Below are 19,269 nucleotides of genomic sequence, written 5' to 3'. Positions count from 1 at the left end.
GTCATAGAACTTTTATCTGGCAATATTACAAGCTAGTATTTTCAAATTGATTTGAAGAAATACATGGGGGAAAGTCTATTGGGTCACACTTGAAAATGTTTTCAGATTAATATTTTAGATTCCTTTTGAAGTCCTGGAAATTAAGTACTTCACATCTACAACATTAACTGATTTGCAAAATATAATGCCAATTATGCGGTCTGCAAAGTCTGAATACATATGTAATAGTAAGAAAATTGTACCAAAGCCATGTCAAAAGAACTTTATTTGTGGCAAATTTGAGTTAGTAGACAGAATGTGTTCTATGATTGGAAAGAAAAATGGCAGACATGGATTCAATGTGTTGGAAAGTAGATGAAGACTTTTCTGAGAACATGAATCCCAATGGAAACACTGCTGATTTACAGATCATAGAAAGATAGAACCAGATCATGTGCTGATGCAAATGAGCATAGTTTTCTTGACATTGGTGGACCTACAGTGATTGATTCCAGATGAAGTGACGAGATGATTCGGGTGTGCTATGTCCTCTTGAAAGGCTGTTGAGAGATGCTGTGAGATCAGTGCTGGGATTGCCTTACCAGAGAAAAATACATAGAGTAACAATCTTCCCTTTAAAAAAAATTGTGGAAAGGAAGAAAGTAATAGCATCTCTCCCTGTGTTGATGGAAAAAGTAGGCTTTGGTGGTAAAAAAGGAAAATACTTCTGTAGTCAAGAGTTTGGAAGGAAGGCAGTAAAGGCAATGCTAAGAAAGAGAGCAGCAGAAAGCTTTACAGCTCCAATGTTCACACCATCTTCAGAAAAGCTCTATGTGTATTTACCTTCACATGCCTTTAGGTGGTCACTGAGGTTTGTCTCATTGAGTAGTCAAGTGTGTTTGCCTGGGAGCAGGAGGAAGGATGGAGGATCTAAAGGCATCCTTGTTACAGCAGCAGCAGCATGACTGAATTGGCTTCAATGACTGGCTGAAGCTAGCACTGTATCCTGGCATTCAGTGTGGGCTGCAATACTGAGTGACAATTCCGCTACACTGGTTTGGGCTGAGTTTTATGGTGTTGTGGCTAGCAAAGTAGCTAAGCTAGCTCACTGATGCTAGACTGATGTTATTTTTATCTTAACAATACAGGTAGGCCCAAGCATGGAGGCAGTTACCTAAAATATTTTGAGGTGTTCTTCTGGAAATGAAAGTAAAAAGCAAACTAGTTCTGGAAGCCTCAAGACGTTTGAAGTAAATCACTCCTCGTGCAGTATTAAAATCTAAAGACAGGAATTTTGAAGACTTATCTATAGATGCAATAAAATCTAGACACAGATATTTAGTGAGGTGAGTATTTTTCCTAGTTTATTAGTTGCAGTATTTAGAGGCATTGCAGAGCTTTGACCATTGAATTCTTTACAGCGAGCTGCAACCTGCTGTAACTACTGCTCTTGCATTTGCCTATCAAAAGAGAAAGTATAAGACTTTTCATATGAGACTGTTAATATTGAAACCATTGACTAGAAAACTACTCAATTAGGCTATATTAACTAGGATACTTTATCTCACTCTTATTTTCAAGAGTCAACAATCCAAGTACAGGAAGACTAATGACTAAAAATTCAGCCTCTTCTGTGCAACTGATGGAGTTCTGTTCCTGAGCTACCTCCTCCTCAATTCATTCAGCATGAATGGCAGATTCCTACATCGTGTCAAGTTTCAGATCACCATAGAAACAAACTAGGAGGCAGTTTCATTAATCATTTAGAGCACAAGAAGTCTAGGTCAGTCTGATTGCAGCATATAGAGTATCATCCTAGCGCCACATGGGACTCAGTTGATTTGAATTAAAAAAGATTAAGCTGCCCCTAGGACGCTCAGCATCATCAGTTTAAGTTCTCATGTAACAGTGGTCTCTGGAGCCACATGGATTAGGAGACTGAAGCTATGCATTTATTTTTCAGGGCTCAGTGAAACATTAGATGAGTGCAGGTGTCTGAGGGGAAAAAAGGACAAAGATCACATATAGTTTTTTAGACTTGTTGCTGTTCTTTTGAAACTGGAAACAATAACTCAGTTTTATTTCTCCAGTGACAGTTACCACTCTTTTTTGGCAATGCAATAGTACATCTGTTACCCAATGTTTACAACTTAGATTTATAACAATTTCATACTATGCACCCTAATTTTAGTGCAGAGCTGCAAGTTGGGCATAGAACAGTTTACATGAATGCTGACTTTTTTTTTTTTACATGATGGAGTAAAAAATGCACAAAATAAATACTGGTGACATTTTAGTTTTACTTGAATGAAGATTTATTGCTCCCAGGAAACTTACTTACAGGCAGCTACAAATCAACTTGACTATGAAATAGCTGTATATGTACACCGCAAAATGAGCCCCCCCTCCCAAAGTACTCACCTTATTTATGGGTCTTTCCAGTACTTCAAAGACCTTTAGTAACTTAGTCCAGGCTGGTTTATTGCTTCATAGAACTAAGACATTTCAAGAGGAAAGTTGTAGGTTACAGTGGGCAGCTGAGAATCCCATGATGCTATATGAACTGTTGATCTAAAGCTTATTATAGCCTCACTTCCTAAAGTATAATTCTTAAATCTTTTAAGTTATACAGTGCTGTCTTTAATCCCGAGCTCTAAACCTTAAAGCAGAACTAGCTTTCTAATATCCAGAGTACCATCTGTGAGTAGATATAATTATGCTTTCTAAAATACAGTTCACCTTCTTGTACAGGTGGTTCATAATTTATTTCAAATTAGTTATTTGAATTTTTAACAAACGTTTTACATAGCAGATTTTGCTCCCAGATTTTTCTGACCCAGTTTTCTTTATGGAGAAAAAAAATATATATATATATATATATGGGTAGAGGTATTTCACTTTACTTAAGAACCAGAACACCTCATCCTTTGTATTTTATTAATTTGCCCTTTCTGTGCCAGCTATCTGGACTGTGATACTATCAGTGTATCAACGGTGAAGTCTCCTGTTACAGAACACATCTATAGACATGAAAATAGTCAATACATATTTTTTTTTTCCCCCCCTGATATGTTGTCATTTTTAAATGTGTTATTCTAGGGATTTCCGGAGAAGAAATAACATTATGCTCTGGAAGTATTTTTAGATTTTTCTAGCACTGTGCAAACTGACTGATTATTCCCCTGGGAAGGGGAAACTGAATATTATCCCCACTTTGCACAAGCGGAAATTGATACGGAGTCACACTAAGAAACTTGCCTCAGGCTGTGAAGGTAAACAGGGACCAACACTGTAGTTCTCCCATTCTCCTGCCCAGTGCCCCACCCAGACCCTCCTATTTACAGCTTGCTGCCAAATGCCCTTAAGAAACTGCAGAATACAGAAATTAAAGCGTACACATAAAGCCTTGACAGGAGGCAGAAAATATTGTGTTAGCTAATATTTATTGAGTGTCAGTATTATGCTGGTTGTTACCAAAAAAAAAAGCAAGCATGGTCCCTATGCCAGAACATATGTATATTCTACTATTCTACTTTGTTGTCACCCAGCCATTTCCAACCAGGCTGCCTAGCTTTGCTGTTCCTTTCTGGTCCATGAAAGAGCTGAACTCAGTAGTGCCAGGGGGGGTACCCACCAGCCATGGTGAGAGGATCCAGGCTGTGCATTTGCTGAGTTCTTGCTCATCATCTGGGTGAGTGACTGTCACCACACCCACGTGGAACTGTTCTTTGTAAAAAGAGCCATGGGGTTGAAAACAGAGAATTACTTATTTCTGCTGAATAATGTCCTCACCCCCCTGGGGAGCATGGGCAAACCTGTGAGGCTCCATTTTTCTTCCAGGCTCCTTCAACCTGGAGGGGGATGCAGTGAGTCTGCAGTGATACAGAAATCCACGTGGGATCCTTGACCTCTTCTGCTGCCCAAAGCCACAAGAGAGGAGATATCTTCTGCATAGCCTGTTTCCAGGTAGGTGTGGCAGTCTTGCTTTCTCGTAACCACATAGGAAAACATTTGTCACAATGTATAATGCCTACAGCTAGTCTCCAAAACTCTTCTTGGCATAAAATAACAAAAGAAAAAAAAAAAAGAAAAATACACATTCGTTCTGCTATTCAAAGGCAATAAAAAGCCATTTCTGACTTGTTACATCAACAGAATTTTCTGTTAATTTCAGTGATAAAAAAAGTCACGTTCCTTCCTCAGGTGGAGCTGAGTGGAGATACCAGAACATTACCTGAGTACTCATCCCCAGTATTTCACTGCCGGGCATCACTTGGGCAATAATTCAAAGATGCCGAGGCATCAAAAATGATGTGAATCATTCTGTCAATCTTTTTTTCATTCAGCTATTAACCCATAGCTCTGTTTGAATTTGGGTAGCCTGAGGTCAGAAAGAGAAGTGCCATTCTTCTTGTAAAACAAAAATACTTAACTAAGAAAAAGTGAGCTAATAAAAATGGAAAGGTAAATTTAAAGTCACTATTTAGAGTGCAGAAATTTGTCTTATCATATTGCCCTGGAATATTATTACAAGTAATGCATTCATGTTACATGGGAGGAGATACATCTGGGGGAGAAATGATCCATTCTGCTTCTATGTTCAACATATGAACATGTATAAAATAGGAAGATCTAAACTCTACCAATGTTCACAGTTTATTTTCTGTTGAGAAATAATGGAATTGCTTGAAAATTTCTGGTGAGAAGTATAACACAGGTTAACGCAGTTCACCCAACTTAATAGTCTGGGTTACAGAAAATACAGATATGAAACAAATCTTTCTGTCTGTATACAAGTCACTGTAAAATTATTGGTCATTTTTCCACACCTCTCTGCTAGTTGCTGGTAGCAAGAAGAGATTTACAGGAGGAATTAAAGAGGCTTCATTCCTCCCACCACCAGCAGCTGTTCAGCCCTGCAGCCTTCCTGTGTAGGGCAGACTGCACCAATCCTTGGTATGTATGACTCACAGGAAAGTAATAAAATCTTAAGGCTAGAAGAGACCTCAGGAAGGATACCAGCTGATACAGAAGAGCTAGAGCACCTCATGTAAGATCAGGGTATAAGGAGCTGAAAGACACATGCAGGGGAAGCATCTGGGCAAGCTGTCCCAAGTGACAAAATTACTGGGACTCCTGCCCACATGGTCAAGCCCTTGCATGGTCTGGAGCATGGCATGGTGAGGATCACCAGAGCTATTCCAAAGGGAGTTGTGCAGATAACACATAAAAGCCATATGCAAGAAATGCCAGCCTCTAGACTCAGTGTTCAACTATGGATTGACTGAGGAGTTCAGTAAATGCATGGGCTCCACAGGTTTTCCAGGGACTGATTTTTTTCACTGCATCCCAGTAGCTGAGGCCCTGAACCAGAATTCAGAACTCTTCTTTCATTCTCAGTATTTTAAAAATTTAATTCGTGTATTCTTGGATTATGCCATCACTTTGTTATAAATTGTAAGTGTCATTATGTGTATTTCCATTTTATTAAGGTGATGTGTATTTGGGCAGCTGTCATGTCATGCCTGGAATGTGATGAAAACAAGAGGTCCTAACTGCTCACTACTGAGGAGCTCCCAGGGCACTTCTCACAGGAGCAGGGGTGTTAACCCTGATATCCTGGTCAAATTCCAACAAGGCTAATTATATCCCACTTACCTAAAAATCTGCCATGCTTTCCCTGCTTGCTGCAAAGTCTTGCTATGTGAAACAGACTCTCTTCTGATCTTTTTAAACACTATGATCTTCTGCATCAGATGGGGATGTATTTAGGGGGTAGCTAAACTTAGTTCTCAGGTTGTTAAATTTCTTGTCCAATGTAGGAATGCTGGACATAAACTGCCATTGTTACTAAACTGGGTTCGAGGCAGAAATATTGCGGAAAGAAAAGTCTGTGTTGCAAGTGTAGTTAAGGACAGCCACATGCAAGCAATGGTAATGTCCATAGTAACAGTAGCCGCTGAGTTCCTGTATCTGGCATTCTGCCTGAAGGACATTATGAGCAGGATCAGTGTGGGTGGGGGCTGAACATTGAACAAAACTGTGGGGGAAAAATGGTACAGGTGACTGCAGGCTAGAGGTAAGATCAAGGTGTCCAAGAGGGAGACGGAGGGGGCCGTGCTTCTTTCTGAGTCTGCTTCAAGTGGACCGCACTATATTGAGGTTGCTTTTGACTGTGTAGTCATTCAAGATCTTACAGTATGTGAGTTTTCCTGAGGCTCTCAGGCCCACTTCTTTCATGTATGTATGAAGTGGTACTAAGGGATTATTTTTGCTTTGCAAAGCTGCAGTGGTATCAAACAATGGGAAAAAAATATAGATATGTTTATAGTTTTGTCTAAAGAGTAAATTATCAAAGATAACTTTGAAGTTGCAAGATTATATCTCATTATTTGTTTTTGAAGACAGTGTAGATGTGGTGTGTAATGCTGTTGAAATGGCCACACAATAATCCCAGTGAGGCTTTTTGCTTCTTGTTTAGAAATAAATATTTCCAGAAGGAAAACAAATCATGTAAATGCATCTCTGTCGCTTTATCTACTGGAATTTCATCCATCTCTTTATCTTTTTTGTACAAGCTGCCACCAAAATATCTTTGAAATGAACAGATATTACAGATTCATCTAGAATTGCCAAGGCAGACATGAGTGGATACCATTCTTACTGTTGTTTCTTACCTCTGTGCCTGCAAATCAAAGTTGCATCTTTGTCTGCAAAGGTTCCTGCTGATATGTGAGTCAGCAAAGCCATTTCCTTATAGCTCACCTTGTATGGCAGAGCCCTACATTCACGGATTTTCTTCTCCATGATGCACATGCATGCATATGTACATATACATGTGCACATATATACATATTTACACACACATTGTTTAGATCATTGGCAGCATAGTGGTGCTGTTACCTAGAAGAATTATATCAGATTGCTTCAAATTTTTAGTTGAATAGATGACAGTAGAATATGTATTTGATAAATTAAATGTGAAGTTGTTCACACACAAGTATATGCACTTGAAGATATTCTTGTTTTTTGAAGACAGGTGCCTTTAGCACAACTAGCAACCTTCAAAAATGAGAATAAGGGCACAGAGTCTTAAAAGCCTCTTCCTGTCTACTGTGTCTCCCTGGACAGGCTGAGGCCACATTAATGGAAAAGCACAAAGTGAACAAGATGACCTAGCAGATGCTACCAGGATGTACTGTACTTTTCCTAAGATAAATAAAGCCTGCCGTCTTCAGCAGTATCAGCAAACCCCACATATTCTTTAGAGTGTAATAAAATATAGTATTATAGAGTTCCAAATTGCTTTGTAAGTCCACTTTCTCTTCAATGTTATTAGTTCTCTTTATTCTGTTTAACATACCTAAATATTAATTACATGAGAATTGCATAAAATATCTATTTATCCAGCTCATTTTCACTGTCTTAAATGGGAGCTGAGAGTAAAACAAAAGCATATAAAGTAAACTCTGAACTACTGCAATTTAGTACTTCAGATTTAAGACTTAAAAGCTGCTATTAACCAGCAGCAAAATTACTCCAAATGACTTTGAGTTCCTGTAAAAAACTACAGCAACAAAAAGGCACTCAATTTCTGCAAGGAGTCATAGATTTATCATCTCAGAAGTATAAAAGAACTGGGAAAAAGAAACTCTCTTCACTGAAGATGACTTTGTATTTCTTTTTTTACTGTAGAAATGTTTGTACATCAGATGAACAAATCTTAAAGTTCCTCTAAGAAGAGAAGGATTTCTCTCAGGTTAACAAGTGCAGATGCTATCATCAGTTTGCTCAGACACGTGCAGCACACAAATTCAGGACAAAATTTCTGATTATTCTTGTTCCAGCAGAGCCAGCTTGTAGTTTCTCAACCCAATCAGCAGAATTTTCCTACTCCTAGAGATAGGTATTGTTTTGAAAGAAATCATTCTTGCAATGGAAGATGGCTTTGCAGCCATCTTCACTGCCTCTAGCCTTCCTTGTCCTTTCTCCAGAAGCACAGAGCTAGTTGTATAAACTGGCAGCTAATTTCCATCTCCTTATCCACAGGGAAATAAGCAATTTTTTTTGCTTCTTAAAGACTGGTGCTTTCAGCAGCACTTTTCTTTTTTTACGGTCAGTATAGTGCTGCCTCCTTGCACCTTGTTTCTGGGAGTGACAAGCTGTCCTAAGCCCAGTAAATGCTCATAATGAATGGTTAAGGAAAAATAGTTTTAAACAGGAGGTTCTTTCCATAGCAAAGTCTCAGCTCTGCAGTGTGTCCTGCGCAGCCTGAGCTATCCCATAATACTTGAACCATCAAGCCACAGAATGTTACAAGGGACTGTAAGCCAAAAGAGCTCGTTACTTTATGTGACTGCTCTTATATCATTTTTTTTTCCTGTCTAACATAATTGTGTTATTATTCTTATATATTTCTAATCCTATTTGAATCCTGTTCTGCTCTTGATCATTCTCAATCTCACCTGGAAAATGGGTAATTGTCACTGTTTGTCTTACTAGCAAGATATTTATCTAGGCTTTTCCAATTATCTGCTGATATTTCCCTTATGTAATGGGAAACATGAAGTCATCCGATACCACAGTTTGAGTAAATCTAGCTCATGTTGAAATTGCCTCAAATGTTACAAAGTCAAGATGTGTAGAAATCATAACATACAATATTCTGCTGAGAGTTTAAAGCAGCCATTTTGAAGAAGACTTCTACATCCCAAGTTCTGGGTCAAGAAATAGAGCTATGTATATGCCATTTGATGCATGAACTTCCACAGTGCATTACAATTCTTCCATCCTGAAGCAAAACACTACCTGAGCTGTTCTACTGTATCAGCTGAAAATCAATAAGGAACTGCAGATCTATAAAAGCAGGCATCTGAGTGGTATAGAAGACTATAACATGGAAGATGGATTCATTTTCAGTTTTGTCACGTTTCTCTTCTGTACTTCCATAGTCAGAAATGTATTACTTCAACAGAATGCTTAAAAATTCATACATGTGACATAATGCTTCACTGAACTTTAAGATGTCAGTTTGGAAAAAGAAAGATGGAAAATTTGGACTTCATATTTTAAACAGTTTCCTTACAATAGGCTTTTCTGGTCTGTTGATCCTTGTCCCAAGTGGAACTGGTGAAATACATCCTCAAGAGGACAGTAAGACTGCTGAAAACACTTGGAAATATCTCCTAGCTATGTCTTAATTATAGAAGCCAATTACTCGTCGCATTACTCTTCCAAGAGCCTGATATTTGTTATTCTCAGTTGACAAAAAGTGTCCTTGCTTGAAGTTGGACAGGTTAATCTCTGCCAGTTTAGCCCAGGTATACAAGATCACTTTCGACCTGCTTTTCCATATCCCTGCTTTTAAGACATCACCTTCATCAAAAGCTGGCACGTGATGTGTCTTCTTTTCTGTAGATGTGTGACGGGCAAAACAATTTAATGCAGCATGTAGCATCTATGACATCACAACTATTCCCTGCCAACACTTTATCAAGATTCCATTTTCTGTATCCAGCTTCAGGCCTTTCCCAGGGCTCTGTTGCTTTAAGATGCAGAGGGTTGGTTCAGACCTTCACACACTGAAGCTGTCAGCAGAGCTTGCAATGTCCTGCAAACCTTGAATTGGATGTAGGATTTTGTATTGGCTTGGTATTATTTACAGTGTTTCACTGTTTGTGATTAGGTTTGCAGAAAGGCTAGCTGCAAAGTCCTGATCTGGATTTCTCCAAAGTGTTTGGTTCCATTCTGGGCTGCAGCATGCTGTAGTCAGCATTTGTTCATATCAACATCTGTAAAACATTTGGCATTACTTGAAAATATTAGTCACAATTGTAAAACTAATAAAAATCCTTCTTTTTATTTTAACTATAAGGTGGTCGTATATGCTGGGCACTCATCATTGATTTAGATGTTATCTCTCTGCTAGTAATATTTTTGCTGTGCTTGCTCCAAAGCCTGGATTTTTGATCTGGGAGCAATTCTCAGCTGAGAAAATTCATTCAATGAAGCTTCGCGCCAGAACTTGGAAGACTTGCAGTTGATTTACATCCAGCTGCTCTGTACTGATTTGTACCAATTCTCGAAACTCTCTGACAATCTCCACGGTAAATTTTCAGCATGTCCTAATAAGTAGCACTTTCTTGTGCAAAGGGAGGCTTCTCAGTTGATGGCTTAGACTATAATAAGGATGAGGACTTTGTATAGATATATTAAACACTCTAAATGAAAGGTATTAGCAAAGTGTTTTGAAATAAGGGCTTCACTATATGAATTACTTACCTCTGAAATGTAGTGTTATTGAAGCAAATTAGCTAAATCTGGAGGCACTTTCCCCTGCAGATATATGCCTACAGTTGTGTCTAAACGCAACACGAGATGAATAAAGTCCTAAGTGCCATGTGGTAAAAAGCACTTTTCATGTGGCATAAGCACTTCAACCCATGAATTTGCAATTAAAATGAATTTGAAGAGGCATTTTACTGAGATTACATATGGCATTTGTCAAGTATACGCCAAATATTCACTGCTTATTGGGCTTTCTGAGTCAGAAAATCTTCAGTAATTATGTGTATACTTTCCTTCACTATGGACTAAATAAGGACCAACCACTTCTTATCTGCCGTGGCTTAAAACAGTCAGATATTATGATTTGATGACTTGTTATGCTGAAACTATTCAGTCATGCATCCACAGCCTGAGGGTGTATACCTCCAGAAATGAAATTTGCTGTCAAATTATGAGAACACCCCTCATATGGGCACCTCTCATGCTTCAGACTACACAATTTATATTTGACAGCATGCTTTTGCATAGACTTGTTGTGTCTTCCAAAATGTCTCAACTTTCAGGTTACAGAATATGACCCACTTCCAGTTTTTGCTGGGTAAAGCCAGAAGTTCTCTTTTTGTGTGTGTAATCTTGTAAAAATTGATTCACTTTGGTCTGTTTCAACTCCAGCAGAAGTCAGTCAGCAGGAATTGCACCCCTGGTTCCCAGGAAGCAGAGAGAAGCTGGTGCAGGGTGCCCTTGAAAATTTGCCCTGTATGCCCATTGGTGATGGTGCGTAGCTGTGCTGAGTGCTTCAGTGTCAGAACTTTTTTCCCAAGTATGGCTATGATGTCTTTGTTTATAGAATACTTTTCTAAACCAGGTCCAGCATCATGCCTACAAAATTAGTAATCGCATTTTTGGCAAGTATTAAGTCATACTATCTGCAGATTGTTCATAGCTGGGTTAGGCCTAAATAAAATTTGCTCTTTGTTCTGAGATTAGCTTTCACATCTACTTGGGAAGAGCTTCAGCTTACTCATTTATCTGCCAAATGTCACTTCACTGAGTCTATCCTCCCACCCAAAAGAGGAAGCTCCTTCAGAGCTACATTTGTTGGTCTTGGAAAATAACATCTAAGGCTCCCTTAAATAATGACGATAAAGGATACTTCCGAGATAGCAGGCATTAGTATGATGATATTAGCATCAACCTCAGCTCTTTTGTTCTTGTGTATTGAAGAGCCTCAGGGCACACCTTTCCACTGGTGTCTTTTGTTGACTGACCTGGAGGAAGTAGGTGCCCTTTCAGGCTATAGCGTGTTTGTCTGGGGCTCTTCATTCCATCTGGTCCAGTGTTCTGCTAAGCGTTCCCATTCCTCAATAGATGTGTACAAGCAGCACCCTGGGCTAGCTGTCACCCACTCACTTTCTGAATGCAGAGGAGAAAAGGAGCAAATGAGGAGAACACAGTGAGTGGGAGTATTTCCCTGCCTTCCTGCTCTCGTCAGGCACACATTAATTATGACAGTGGTTTGAACATCAAAGAAAGTAGACATGAGAAGTTAAGATGTGAGCCGACAGAAAAAGAGAAAGAGGAAAGAATAGGTGTGGTGTTACAAGAGGAGGTGTGTGGTAGATCTAAGGGCTTAACTTCCATGAGGTAATTATAGAAGCATAAACAATAAATCAGGCTTTATCTGGCAAACCTTGACCATATGAAAAAAGGAAGATACATCAGTGGGATTATAGAATCTAGCTCAGGAAGGCATAGGGTATAGCTATGCAGTTTTGGGCCCTCGGTTTCTCTTTGAGCAGCTTGATAGCAAGGCATGCATCAAAACTATTACTGAAAATGTGCTGTGGGTTTCTTGTATCTTCAACTGAAGGAGAAAGCTGTTACTGATTACTGGCTATACTGGTTGTATTTCAGGGCTGGGCTCGTGTGGTGGTTTTCTTTTCAGCTCTGAAGTCAGATAGCTGTGTGATAACCTCCTTCTTCCCCACTAGGGAAGTCCTCCAAGAGTCCACTCCTGTGACAGATCTATGCAGTGGAAAGAACTAAGGTGGAGACAAAGGCTCTTCTTTTGCCCTTTTCACCATACCTATCCCCTTCTCCTCCATTTCTGCAGCACCAGAATGAAAATCAGGCTCCTTCTTCCCTTCATGCTTACTGTGAAATCTGTATCACCATTGTCTAATTAACAAAATGATTTGTAAAGATTGATCTTGCAAAACAAGAGTAGCTTTAAGAAAAACCACTTTAAAGATCACCACATGGTTTTAATAGCATTTTCTTCTTTGTGTCAGAACTTGAATGAACAAGATATGAACAGTATTCCTATTGTCACCACATTTCACTGTGTTATCGCGTTTGCTAATATTTCCTAGTTAAAAAAAATTTGGCCGCTATTATGAAGCTGATGTAACTTAATATCTGCTTCTAGCTCCATCAGTAGAGCGTGTTCCAAGATTACTGAAGCTGCTAGAAACTTGCTCTCTGGCTTCAGTCAGTTTGAGATCCGAAGTACAGAAAGGGAAATCGTATGCTCAAAAGGTTTCCCACCTTTCAGATCCCATTTCTTTTCTCTCTTCAGCTATGCAAAAGCTCTCATCACATTGCAGAGCACAGTGTGGTTTGGATACTGTATGCCCATATGTGAACATGATGGGTTTATGGGTGTATTTTTGCTGACAAACTGAAATTATGGGAGAAAGAGAGAGGAAGTACTTTGTTTCAGATTTGAAGTTACATTTTTGAACTGTAAATAGAGTTCCTGAGAAGTTAAACAAAAATAAAAATGTTTTCATTTCTTTGCAGCTGAAAATACACAGAATAAAAATTGAGAGGAGGAGTGGTGAAACCTGGACTCTTCCGTTTTGTTTTCTCCCCATTACTGCCATGCTCCTTCACTTTCATGACAGGGGTGAGCCTAAACTAGCGCACAGATTGCTCTTCCACTTCATACCAGGCAGCTGCTTCCTGCCCTGATAACTAATTTCATTTATTTCCTTTTCAGAAGACGGCCTGCCCTGGGTGGCAATTACAGTTGGTTAATTTTGGCACAATGTGATTAAAAGCAGATTGATATAAATCACTGAACAGTGTAGCTTATGAAAACGCAAGTTAAAGTAGCGCCCCAACCACAGTGCTGTCATGAGAGAAGCTGAAAGCCAGATGTTGGTCTAATCATGATAATCTAGTAGCAGTCTTTATCCTCTGGAGCTTGAAAGCCTTACCTAATCTTTTTTGTCAGCCAGATACCCCAGTATTGCAATACATATTGAATGTTTTAGAGGATCAGAATTTGGTTTATTTTCTTGGCTTATTAGATGGATATTCAGGGAGTAGGTTTGTGTACATGATCTGTGGAAGCCTCAGGTGAAGAGCACCTAGTAGGGAATAATAGATATTCTGAATATCTAAGATGTCCAAGTGTCTTGGGCATACAAAATCTTACTTTATTTTAAAGTAACATATGTGAGGTTGTGTCATATAGAACAATGAACAAATGAGTGCTTCTGGAGCAGAGGTGGATATATGTATGTACACCGAGTGTAATTAAAACTGCAAACAGATCCTTCCTGCATCTCACTGCGTTTATCAGAGAAAAGAAACCACATTAATTGAAAATAGGGCCTATAAGTTAAAGTCTTTATTTTTTGCATCAGCAGAGATGTGATAGGATGAGTACACCTTAAGTTAAATGTGAGTGCCCCAAATACAAGCTTGTTTCAGGCTTTGTATGGCTTAAAATGTGAGGCTGTCCTGACTACTGTGCACCCATAGATGATCTCTGCAGGCTGAGGAATAAGCATGGTGGCTCCTGAGCCAGCATCTTGCCCATCACTTTTGCCTGGCATGCTGTCATCTCCTCTAAGATGCCCTGTGTGATACTGGGGTGACACAAGGAGCAGCTAGGGAGAGATGAAGCTATGGTCCACAATGACAAGTGAATGTGTACTAACAGACACCATGTGCTATTGCTATCAGTTTTGATACCATATTATTCACTGGGCTCTGCAATAAGAAAATGGTAGAAAACCTATTAATTTGCCTGGGCTGAGCAAGAAAACTCTTTAAGACCATCACTGCTTTCTAAAATAATATAGTTCAGATGGAAGGGACCTAAAAATGTCAAGTCCAGCTACCATAGATGGCATAAAAACATTCAGTTCAGGGAGAGTTTATGCCCATCAAAAATGTCTTTTTCCTAGGGATAAACCCTGCACTTCTTTCAGAGCTATTTTGCACTGGTATGTGCAGCCTACAATTTGTAATACTTTTAACAAAAGAAAAATGTAAGAAGAAGGAACTTCTTTGTTTTGCTTGAGACTTGTGCCAGAACAGTCTATAAGGAATTGGCAGTGTCCTAATCACAGAGAAATAAATTATGGGGACACTATTTAATATCTTTATGCATCTTTGTGCAAATGCATTTGGAAATGCCAATGTGAACATGAAAAATAATATCTGTGAAGATATGGAAATGAGGAGGGAGGAAAAAAGAGAAAAAGGGGAGTGTAAGCTACTGAGAGCTCAGCTACTTGGCCAGCTACCTCCATAGGACAGTGACCAAAGTCTCTGCCCAAGATGGTTTTTGTATTCTCTGATATGAATTTTTTTCAACAGTAAAGCACAATTTTCCTGAGATCTCTTTTTATTTTCCTACCAAAAAGGATGTTCTGGAGAATCTTTGCTGACTTTGTCACATTGCAATTACTGCAGAAATGATTACAAAGTTTGTGGGAAGAAGGAATATTGAAAAAGAGTCAACTAAAATTAAGGCAACTTGTTTGGGTTTTTTGTTGTTATCCTAAAATGAAGTTTCATTTTCAAAATATGGGAGAGTGGGGGTTTTTTGTGGAGTTGTTTTTTTTTTCATTTTAAGAAATCTTCCAAATTAGGACAGAAAAATGATTTTTTCTCATTCCCAGTCAACCAAAAGAATACCCCAGTCTTTTATTTTAACCATCTGTGCTTTGTTTCAGCCGTGAATGTGCATAATCAAGGAATTACACTGAGATTTGCTCCCATTCCATGGAAGACTCAGAGCAAAACATCACTGGTTCTTCAGAGTAACCTTCTCTTGTACTGCGCTTCACATCATGTACTACTTAAATCTGAACATACACACTTTCAGAGTCAAGGCTTTGCAAGGTCTGGACTGTTTCTTTGATGAATAGGATATGGTGCCAAAATTTGCCAGATCCTGCCTGTACAAAACAGAGGCTTAGAATTAACATTGTATATGTTTAATGGCAGAAAAAAACTGACTTGGTCTTCTGGTGAAAGGGAGTCTTATGCACAACAGTATCTCTGGATTGTATTTGTTGCTTTCACAGGCATAATGACTTTTCCATGTGTTTGCTGCTGCTGAAATTGCCATTAAAAAAACTAAATTGATGGTATAAAATTCTTGTACTTTTGTGGTAACCTTGTTCAAACAAAGCAAGAAACTTCACACTTTTTCAGAAGCTATACCCTTGACGCTAAGAGATACGGAAAAATAGGGAAAGGTGCCGAGCGATTCTCAAATTGAGAATATCTAAGCCAGTAACTTAACACACAACACTGTTTTGTTTGTCCTTATTCCTCTGTAATCAGAGAAGACTGCAAATTCCTAGAAATTCAGCATCATGGCTTGTTGCTAGTATGGCACAGTGGTGGCACTATAGGAGATTTCCAACAGTGCCAACCATATGTTGTGTGTCTGTTCAGCACAAGCACTGGTGGGATAGTAAAACGCTTGCTCGAGTCAAGATAATGTCAGTTGCTTATGCTCCTTAAAAATTTGCTAGTGCTAAGAAAATGTTGCTCTAATCATCTGAATGTTGCTGCTTTCAAACAGTATGCATATGAAATCCCACATATGTGACAACGATTTTGAAAAAGCAATGATCACTGCAACTAAAACATTTGCATCTGTTAAAAGCACGGCTTGCTCTTTCACTAGTGTCAAAGCTGCTGGCACAGAATTCAAAGTACTGGATTGGCAACTCTATCAGGAAGCAAGTGCAGCACAAAGCCATAATAGCTGTCTTGGTTTGCTTTTGTTATCTAAAAATTCCAAGTGCTTTGGATAACATAAGGCGCCACATAACTATGGAAGCTGTTGGGCAGCAGCTTGACAGCCATATGCATGTATCGATAATGTATGCACAGCCTCATCTTTAACTACGTGTTTTCCTTTAGCAGCTGTGGCAACAGTGGTGAGTTCAAACAATTCCCACACAGTGAAAATACAGCTGGAGGCAATGGATTTTCTACTGAGGGCACAGAAGACACAAGCACTCTGGTAACAAAGAATTTCAGAGGGGCCAAAGGAACCTCAGTGCATACTCTCCAATCTATGTCAACCGTGTTGCAAAGATTCCCATCCTAAAATTAACCAACTCACTATGAAGCCATGGACAGTGCAGAAAGGCAGAGATATTGAAGGTCAGTTCAGCACTGCGGTGAAGCAGCTCTCCTGCTCCTGGTGCTGGTGCTAATGCATGTGGGTCACTAGGGCTATCTCTGCACTGCTGCCAAGGTTAAGCCTGTTCATGGTTCTCTGCACCTGTGAAGTAAACCTTTTTTCTCTGAAAACTCCTTTTTTGCCTTCTCAGACAATGAGCATGGAAAAAGTGAGACAGTATGGGAGCAGCTGCAAAGGGAATCCAAGCTCAGCTAGGAGAAGGTTTATGTGGCTGGCTATGAGGGTGCAGGAAATTCAGGCAACTTTCATTTGGAAAGGACAAGCAAAATCTCTCCATGTCAGAACTTTAGAGTTTTCTTTTATATGCTGCCTTGTGCTTCATGTAATAAAATCCAGACCACATATGGGACCAAATCCTGCAGTTGTCATTGTCTTACAAGTCCTATTCAAACTTTGACTAGCCATTAGGTGCTCCCCTGACAAAGATAAAATCCTTGTGTTCCAAATTTTCTGAAGTGTCTTTCATTAGAATAAACATCTCCTGCCCAGTAGCTGAAGAATGTTCAGCATAAAGAGCCTTTGTCAGGGATGGAGCACAGCAGAGCTTCCCGAGGATTTCTTTCCACTCTGAAACTGAGGTGGGTCTGTCCTCCCTACTCATTTTAATTTGTTCATTTTTCCTAGGAAACAAATACTGCTCTGGTTTTCATTTCCTACAGGTGCTTGACTATCTTGGAGTCTGGAGCTGAGGGAAAGATTGTTATCCCTAATGGTGTTGCCTTTTATCATCAACACTGGCTGGTAGTACAGAAGAGTAGTACATCAGCAAAATGTACAAAAGCCACTTCTGCACACATAGTCCACATGGACTATTCAGCAACAGAAGTTGTGCAGGACTTCCGATGTGTTCCCCACTTATTCTCTCTGAAATATTTCTTAGTACATTTGAAATATGTTTTCACTTTTAAAATCTGACATTTTACAAATAAAATAGAGTGGTATCTGCCCAAATAGTTCTTATTGTAAGGCAGCACTAGTATTGCTTCACTGTTAATATCTTTTCCAGCTCTCTTCTCTTCTCTTCTCTTCTCTCTCTCTTCTCTTCTCTTCTCTTCTCTTCCCTCCTTCTCCCCTCTGTTGCTCAAGAAGCTCATGGCTCTGTCACTGGGATCTATTTTAGAACTACCAATGCTGAGGATAGGAAAGCACATCTCTGTAGCCAGGAACAAAGTACCTAATTCCTGAAGGAGGCTGTTTTATATATGCCCCTAGAGATGACTACCTCAGACATTGTTTAATAACTCCAGAAGGCACTGAAGATCCCTTTCCTACCAGGGAGCTGGTTCACATACATCTTTCCTCAGGTGCCAGTTTGTCCTTGAGATTTCTAAATGAATGTTACAGAAACTACTTCAGTTTCTCTAAAGTGCTTACATCACAGATATGATTGTTTCTGACACAGCACAAGAAAAAATCTCACACAAAAATAAAAGACCTGAAAAAGTGTATTTTTACAAACTGGCTTGCAGAAATAAAAGAAAAGAATACCCTGTAAATCCATCTAAAAGACATCATAGTAGTAATGCAACTTCACTGTTTTCCAACTACTTTGAGATTGAATTGGGCTTTTGGCAATTTAATAACTTGAGCAAACAACTCTAAACTAGTCTTAGCTTTCTCCCCCACACACACTTCTTTAAATAAAGTTTAACTTGTAATATGGAATGTGAATTGTTTGGACTGTTAAATCATTCCAACTCAAAACCCACTCATCATAAATGTGTTGAAAGAAGAATATATTTCAGTACTGCGGCAGACTTTGAGTACAGTAGAGCAGCAGTCTTCAATCAACTAGACTTTCTTTCCAGAAACAGAAAATGAAAGCATAAGTGCCATATACATTTTTAAATGATTTATCTAAATTCAAAGAACTAACTTTTTTGTGACTGATTATAACCACGTATATGAATGGCTATGGATAACAGGTTTCTTTTGCTTTTCAAAATGATATATAACAAAGTTCCATGCAGAGACTTTCTATTTACACATCTGTTCAGCACCTGCCCATAATTACTTAGTTAGTTTTTATTATTAGGCTTGTCACCATATTAATGTAGCAGTACATTCAAATTGATTGTAATTGCAAATTTCCTGAAAAATCTTGGTTTCTGCAAGTATTTAATTAAACTGATATCCTAAATTAAAAATAATTATGTAACTGTACTCTACTACAATAACATATGCATACTTCTCTCTACATAGAAAATGGGTATTTCACATAATTCATACAATATGTGGATTAATATTGTACAATCAAAGGTCAGTTTCCACTGGAAAAGGAGGAATAATTAACTTCAATATTTAGAAACCTGACATACTTCAATTAAGCAAGCAATTTGTCACAAACTTCATAAATCAAGTTATCAAGGAACAAGTTAATAATGGTTATAATAAATAGAGATGATGAAAAATAAGCCTATTCTTTTTTGTGGCATAATTTTGCTTGAGAAAATGGTTTATATAAAAAGCTTTCCATGACTTCTAGGTCATGAGATCATATCTAGCATAGCTCAGTAACTAGTGACATTTATTTCCATCTA

At 38.7% G+C, this 19,269-nt stretch overlaps 1 long non-coding RNA gene across 5 annotated transcripts in view; it reads left to right on the top strand.

Moving 5' to 3' along the window:
• The window catches only part of LOC116216308, a 33,801-nt gene extending 15,304 nt beyond the window's left edge, over nt 1-18,497 (top strand). For 4 of the 5 annotated variants that reach the window (XR_004158831.1, XR_004158830.1, XR_004158829.1 and 1 more), the window contains exons 9-10: nt 3,820-3,945; nt 15,240-16,440. This is a non-coding gene — a long non-coding RNA (uncharacterized LOC116216308). The other variant, XR_004158832.1, reaches the window with a different exon arrangement.
• Nucleotides 18,498-19,269: the final 772 nt, after the last annotated feature.

Source organism: Meleagris gallopavo, chromosome 2 (genome assembly GCF_000146605.3).
Source record: "Meleagris gallopavo isolate NT-WF06-2002-E0010 breed Aviagen turkey brand Nicholas breeding stock chromosome 2, Turkey_5.1, whole genome shotgun sequence".
Lineage (NCBI taxonomy): Eukaryota > Metazoa > Chordata > Aves > Galliformes > Phasianidae > Meleagris > Meleagris gallopavo.
This window is presented reverse-complemented; position numbering and strand designations above follow the sequence as displayed.